This window comes from Limulus polyphemus, unplaced genomic scaffold, assembly GCF_000517525.1.
Source record: "Limulus polyphemus unplaced genomic scaffold, Limulus_polyphemus-2.1.2 Scaffold3922, whole genome shotgun sequence".
In the NCBI taxonomy this organism is placed as follows: Eukaryota; Metazoa; Arthropoda; class Merostomata; order Xiphosura; family Limulidae; genus Limulus; species Limulus polyphemus.
The window spans coordinates 81349-87875 of record NW_013669532.1 but is presented as its reverse complement, the minus strand read 5'-3'; positions in this window follow the sequence as shown (position 1 = coordinate 87875).

The window sequence follows — 6527 nt, the reverse complement described above, 5'->3', positions numbered from 1 at the left end:
ATTAGGGACGGCTAGCGCAGATAGCCCTCGTGTAGCTTTGCGCGAAATTCAAAAAAAACAAACAAACAAACAATACAAAATGTGAATTTTGAGTGTCAATTAAATATTTTCTATATAGCAATCATTTATTGATTTTGTTTGTGAATAGGCTACGAAGTTGCCTTCTTTACATAAAATATCTTTCTTATCAATATAATCTTACAGTGCAAAACTGTTAATTTAATAATCATACATAATTATTTAAAATGGAGGATTAATATAACGATATATGCCATAAAATTTAGTATACAAAGAATTTTAAGCAAAGTCATTGATATTATCAAATTTTTTATTAACTAGTCCTGAGAATTCGACTCGCCACCAGATTACTTAATCCTGAGAATCAGTCTCGCTAACAGATTACTTAATCCTGAAAATTCGATTCACCACTGAATTATTTAATCCTGAGAATCAGACTCGTCACCAGATTACTTAATCCTGAGAATCAGACTCGTCACCAGATTACTTAATCCTGAGAATCAGTCTTGCTAACAGATTACTTAATCTTGAGAATCAGTCTTGCTAACAAATTACTTACTCTAGAGAATCTGACTCGCCACCGGCTTACTTAATCCTGAGAATCAGTCTCGCTACTAGATTACTTAATCTTGAGAAATAGTCTTGCTAACAGATTACTTACTCTAGAGAATCTGACTCGCCACCAGCTTACTTAATCCTAAGAATTTGACTCGCTATCGGATTACTTAATCCTTAGAATCTGACTCGCCACCATATTACTTAATCGACCAACATTGCTAAACCCCAATAATCCGACTCACCATGTGAATGTCTCCTAGTTTTTATCCCACTATGGCTAAAATAATAAAAGAAAAATAAATAGCTGCCTCTCATCTTTGTGCAATAGAGGCTTCCTTGTTATTTCGTTCTCTAATTTGTTCTCAACGATATTCTGGCTATCTGCTTTCACCTAGTTTAAATCATCACTCTAGCTGTTAAAACATTCATTAGCGCATACTTACATACATTGACAACAGCAAATCTTCGCTATTTTTCATTTTTATTCTTTCAGCACTTACACTTTGAACCTGGTTCTTTTGTTTAAGTGCCCACTCTGACTATATTTACAAAACACAGAAAACAGTGGTGTAGCTGTCTCTCTACCTTACAAGTTGCAATAGTTACCACAGAGTGGTGTCATCTTGCATTAACTTGTACCACAAGAAACTAGGATCTTCTCTGTGTACGTAGCATTTTACAATTTCCCCTGAGCTTTAAGTAAGCAATCTAACTTTATGGGATATTCGATGATCGAGGCAGTTTCTTCCTTCTTTGAAACGTTGACGAAAAAAGCGTTGCTATTTGAAGAGTCCAAACGCGCTATGAAACTCTTGGTGCGAATATAGAACCTTGGAGTAATACTGATTACCCATCATAAAACTACAAAGGCTTTTTATTTAGGTCCAACTGGATAAGAGAAATTGCTGAAGTTTTCAGAAAAGTATGATGATATAACTTAAGATTTTATGAGGTCGGAAAATGAAGTGCTTAAAGCACACACATAGTGCAGAGTTATGGGTAATATTAGTTTCTAGTTGTTCACATTTACGGATTTATTTTAGAAATGTAAGTATATATAAAGATGAAAACAGATGCATATACGTGTATATATAACTGTTTATTAGATATTATAACATAATTATTATATTGAATCCATTTATTAAGCCAGAGGCATTCGTAAAATGTATTAGTCTGTTTATATATATATGCAAACACATATCACCGAGTTTGTATAGGATTGCGTTTGTATTTTTAGATATTCATGATAAAGACACAATGTACTAGAAAATATTTTAAAAGTTCACGATATAGCTGTAGTATCTTTATAATACGTACGGTTTCAATAAGGTGGCGGCTAATGAAGGATAACAATTGAACTGTGAAATTAGATGTCATACAAAACTGTCGGAAATTTTAGGCAACACTATAAGTTAATGGTATTCTTAATTAAAGCAACTGTCGTTGACCATTTTGGTCATTTAGGAAGTTCAAACAATATAATACATTTAGTCAACTTGGTGAAAATTTAACTAGAAATACATAGAAAAGCGCATTTTTTCTTCAGAATATATTGACGAAGTGCTTTTCAACTTTCATTATTTTGCTAACATGATTGGAGTGGAAATCCAATAAAAGAGTACGTATACATAATACACACGCCCTTCGACGTTCCTGCATACCTTTATATATATATATGATAGATAGGAGTTTTAACTCAGTCTTGAAAAGTAAAGTTATTTGAGATTGTTAAAAATTAATGTTTGGGCCTGAGAGCTCATTTCCATTTTCTACGCTATGCGTAGATGGATGTTATCTGGACATTCAAGAATTCACCAGCTCACCTAATCCTAAGAATTCGACTCGCTACCGGATTACTTAATCGACCAACATTACTAAACCCCATAACGATAGTCATTTAAAACAGCTATAGAACACTATTAATTAATCTTCTTTAATAAAAAAATATTTAAAGTTAAATTATTGATAAACCCAGTACTCTTTACTATGTCTGAAATATGCAAGTCCTAAAATATAAATGATCTTCAATTAGCTTAAAACATTCAAAATTTTACTTTTGTCAGGTTTGCAGAAACGAACATTAATGTGAAACAAATTCAACGAGATGGATACTGTACTTCACGTGCTAGTTCATATCATAGGTTTCATTTCATTCGATATACGTTTAAATAAATTATGTTATTTAGGAAGAAAAAGTACATTTTTAGTTGTTCTATTGACCTTATTATTACAGCTATATAAAGATACACAAAAATGGGAAGGGGTCTGTGGTTGGCTGCGATTATAAGGCGACTATGAATTTTACAGCCTAATTATTAATCAAAAACATCGCCTTATAATCGGACCAAAACGGGCCAGCATCACTGGCTATTCTGAGACATGACAAGTCCTAGATAAGGAAAGAAAGAATGGTTTAGATAGGTCAACTTTCGTACAGACGTATCAAAAACTAAGTGGTCTTATAACATTACTGATAAATGTTTGCGATATGAAAACTTCCGTTAGTTTAGACATTTTGAAAAATATCAGGTTCAGAAAGAGTTTATACTGAATGTTTATTATAAATCATCGTAAGTTATTGTAAACATTTTGAGAAATACAACGTTCTGGAAAATTTATAACTAAATGTTTATTATTATTAAGTTATCATAAGTTAATGCAGACATTTTGATAAATATCAGGTTCTAGAAGACGTACTGGTAATTTATTATATAAAGTAAATTAGGTTATTATAGGTGCTGTTGAATAAGCTTTTGTTTTCATTAACGCATAGAAAATTAAGATAGTTTTTCCCGTTAATCATTTCTCTTTTAAAAATGATACTTTCAAATAGGTTATTAAGTAGTACCAGTAAATTACAGATAATTTATAACCCTATTTTTAATTTGTTTGGCTGACATTTGCTTTTGCCCTGCCCTACCAGTGGCACAGCGGTATGTCTGCGGACTTACAACGCTAGAATCCGGGATTCGAAACCCGTGGTGGGCAAAGCACAGATAACCCATTTATAACTTTGTGCTTAATTGCAAATAAATAAACCATTGTACAGATCACGTTTAAATAGCCGTTAGTAGAAGAAATTTCTAATCATATGCTACAAAAATCTGTTATTAAGTAACTTTCAAGTTTTTAAATGACATATTACATAATCTTTATCGTATTAGCATTCTATAGCCCTTTATAACATTCAGCTTCAAGTTATATTAACTTCTTTCAGCCCATCAAAACTATTGAAATTGTAAATGACACAATGGTGATAAAAATTCTTTAAAAAGGGAAACCTGGTCGGAAGTGGTATTTACAGATGCTTTCAGGAATTAGTCTTGAGCGTGAAGGTCATTCCATTTGACCAATCCTCTCTTTATCATCCATTTATCCACTATCCATAGACCATCATGAAAGTACACAAGTCTCAACATCTCCTCCCTATTATTTGTGACATTTGTTATACCACTGTTCAGGATGCAGAGGTAGGCGTGCCACCCAATGCTTATCTCCATCAATATTATACTCTTGGCACCACCACATTCGTCACGTTACTTTATGAAATAAGTGAACTAGCCATACGTTTACTTTAAGATTTACGTGGTTCATTTTGAGCAGTTTAAGATTTACTTAAGGAAACAACTGAGATATAACAGGACGAGACAACTGTATTTATATATATACTAGCTGGAGTTATGTAAATTCATAGTTAATGAAAGGTTATCTCAGGCCATGAAAAGTTGCTTTCCTTATACGTAATGGTAAAAAACGTAAAAACACAAAAACAAACTGCAAAACACCAAATGTGAAACCGCAACTATGCATGTATCACCACAGGTACCCAACAAACCTTAATGCCCAATTTGGTGAAGATCCATCAACAGGGGGCGAATTAGTGGTAAAAAAACGCAAAAACGGGCATAAAAACTCAACTGAAACTTTGTATGTACCCCCCGCATGGATCTAATGAACTTCCACACCAATTTGGATGAAGATCCATCCAAACCCTGCAAAGATGTTACATGGACAAACAACAGACAGTACTATTATATTTATGTAGATACATATAGTAGAATATAAACGATAAACATTTGCATCTCGGATTGCATCACTGAAAATAAGTTGCTTAATTTACATGATGAGCTGATAGGATGATTAACAATATTTTTTTTAAATATATAATATTAGCAATTGCAATTATCTTTTGTGCAGTCTAATTTATTTCAACATACTCCACGCGTTAACAAATGTGCATGTGAAATTTACATTTATATGTAGCAATGAAACTTCCAATAACAGGTTTCGAACTGACATAGACGAAAAGAGAAATTAAAGAATATTTTAAAGGAAAAACAATCAATTAATATGTTCCCTAATCAAAACATACTTCAACAAACATAAAGAATGTTTTACAGTACCACAGAAACAAATGATTAATGACTGGCGGTCAAAATAATAATTTAAAATTTTAGGCTTAGGGAAGATAAAAATCTCTGTTTCAGTTTTCAAAATAAAAGTAGTATTATACATTAATTTTAAAAGCAGACAAAAAAAAGTTAATAGTCTTTAACATTATCTTTGTTTTATGCCATATAACGCATTATGCCAACAAGGTGTGATACGAAAGCGGATATTTGTGTGATATCATTAAAGCTGATAATTATTTTCAACACTCGTTTCTTTATTTGGGTTATATAGGTTTTATTGACTATGGCCTGGCGTATCCAGGTGGTTAGGGCGTTCGTCCCACCAAACATGATTGCCCTTTCAACCGTGGGGCGTTATAACGTGACTGTCAATCCCACTATTCGTTGGTAAAAGAGTAGCTCAAGAGTTGGCGGTGAGTGGTATTGACTAGCTACCTTCCATCTAGTGAGTGAGTCTAGTCTTTCACTGTTAAAATAGAGATGGCTAGCGCAGATAGCCCTCGTGGAGCTTTGCGCGAAATTCCAAACAAACAATGTTGACTGCACATTATGTTTGTGTTATATTACATGTTTAAACCAATTCTTGGATATAGGGAGAGTTGTGTGACCTACCCCATCTCCCCTTATCTCTTTAAAGTTAATATATACAGAAATGATCTTCAACGACATGGAAGGAATGAAAGGACATAAATGTAAATAATCTAAGATATGCAGATGACATAATGCTGTTGACTGAAAATCCGAAAAGAATGCGACAAATTATTGATAAAATCAAAGAAAAATTGAAGACTATGGATTGTATATGAATTTTAAGAAAACAAAGGTAACGATTATCAGTAAGAAAAAACAAAAACCTGAAGCAGAACTAATGATAAACGGAAAGGAATTAGAACAAGTTAAAAGCTTTACTTATCTCGGGGCAATTAATCAGAGGAGATGGCACTTGTGTAAAAGAGATAAGAAGAAGAATGGGTACTACGAAAATTGCTTTTAACAATATTAAGCAAATTCTGACATAAAGAAAAATAAATTTCCAACTGAAAATAAGAATCATCAAATGTTATGTATAGTTAACGCTGTTGTATAGTGCAGGTAATCAATAATCTGACAATCAATAAAAGTATAGAGTTGATTGGTCGGTTGTCGTTAAGACGGGTATCGAAACCTGATTTTCAGCGTTGTAAGCCTGCAAATTTACTGCTGAGCCACTGGGGAGGGGGAGCAAAGTAGAGAGAGAAAAAAAGGAAGCGTTTGAAATGTCGATATTCCAAAGACTTGAAAGAATATCGTTTACAAAAAGAAAAATAAATGAAAATATTTAGGAAAAGTAGATATAAAAAAAGAACTCGTGGACCCCATAAAGCAGAGGAAAAAGTTTACTTTGGACGTATATAAAGGAAGAACCAGATACAAATATTTATACTAGGAGGAATAGGGGAAGAAAAGAGTGCAAAATGCCGACAAAGAACGAAATGGTAAAATAATATTGAACAATGGAATGGCCTTAAACTCTCAGAGTACGTATAGTATTGGTATACA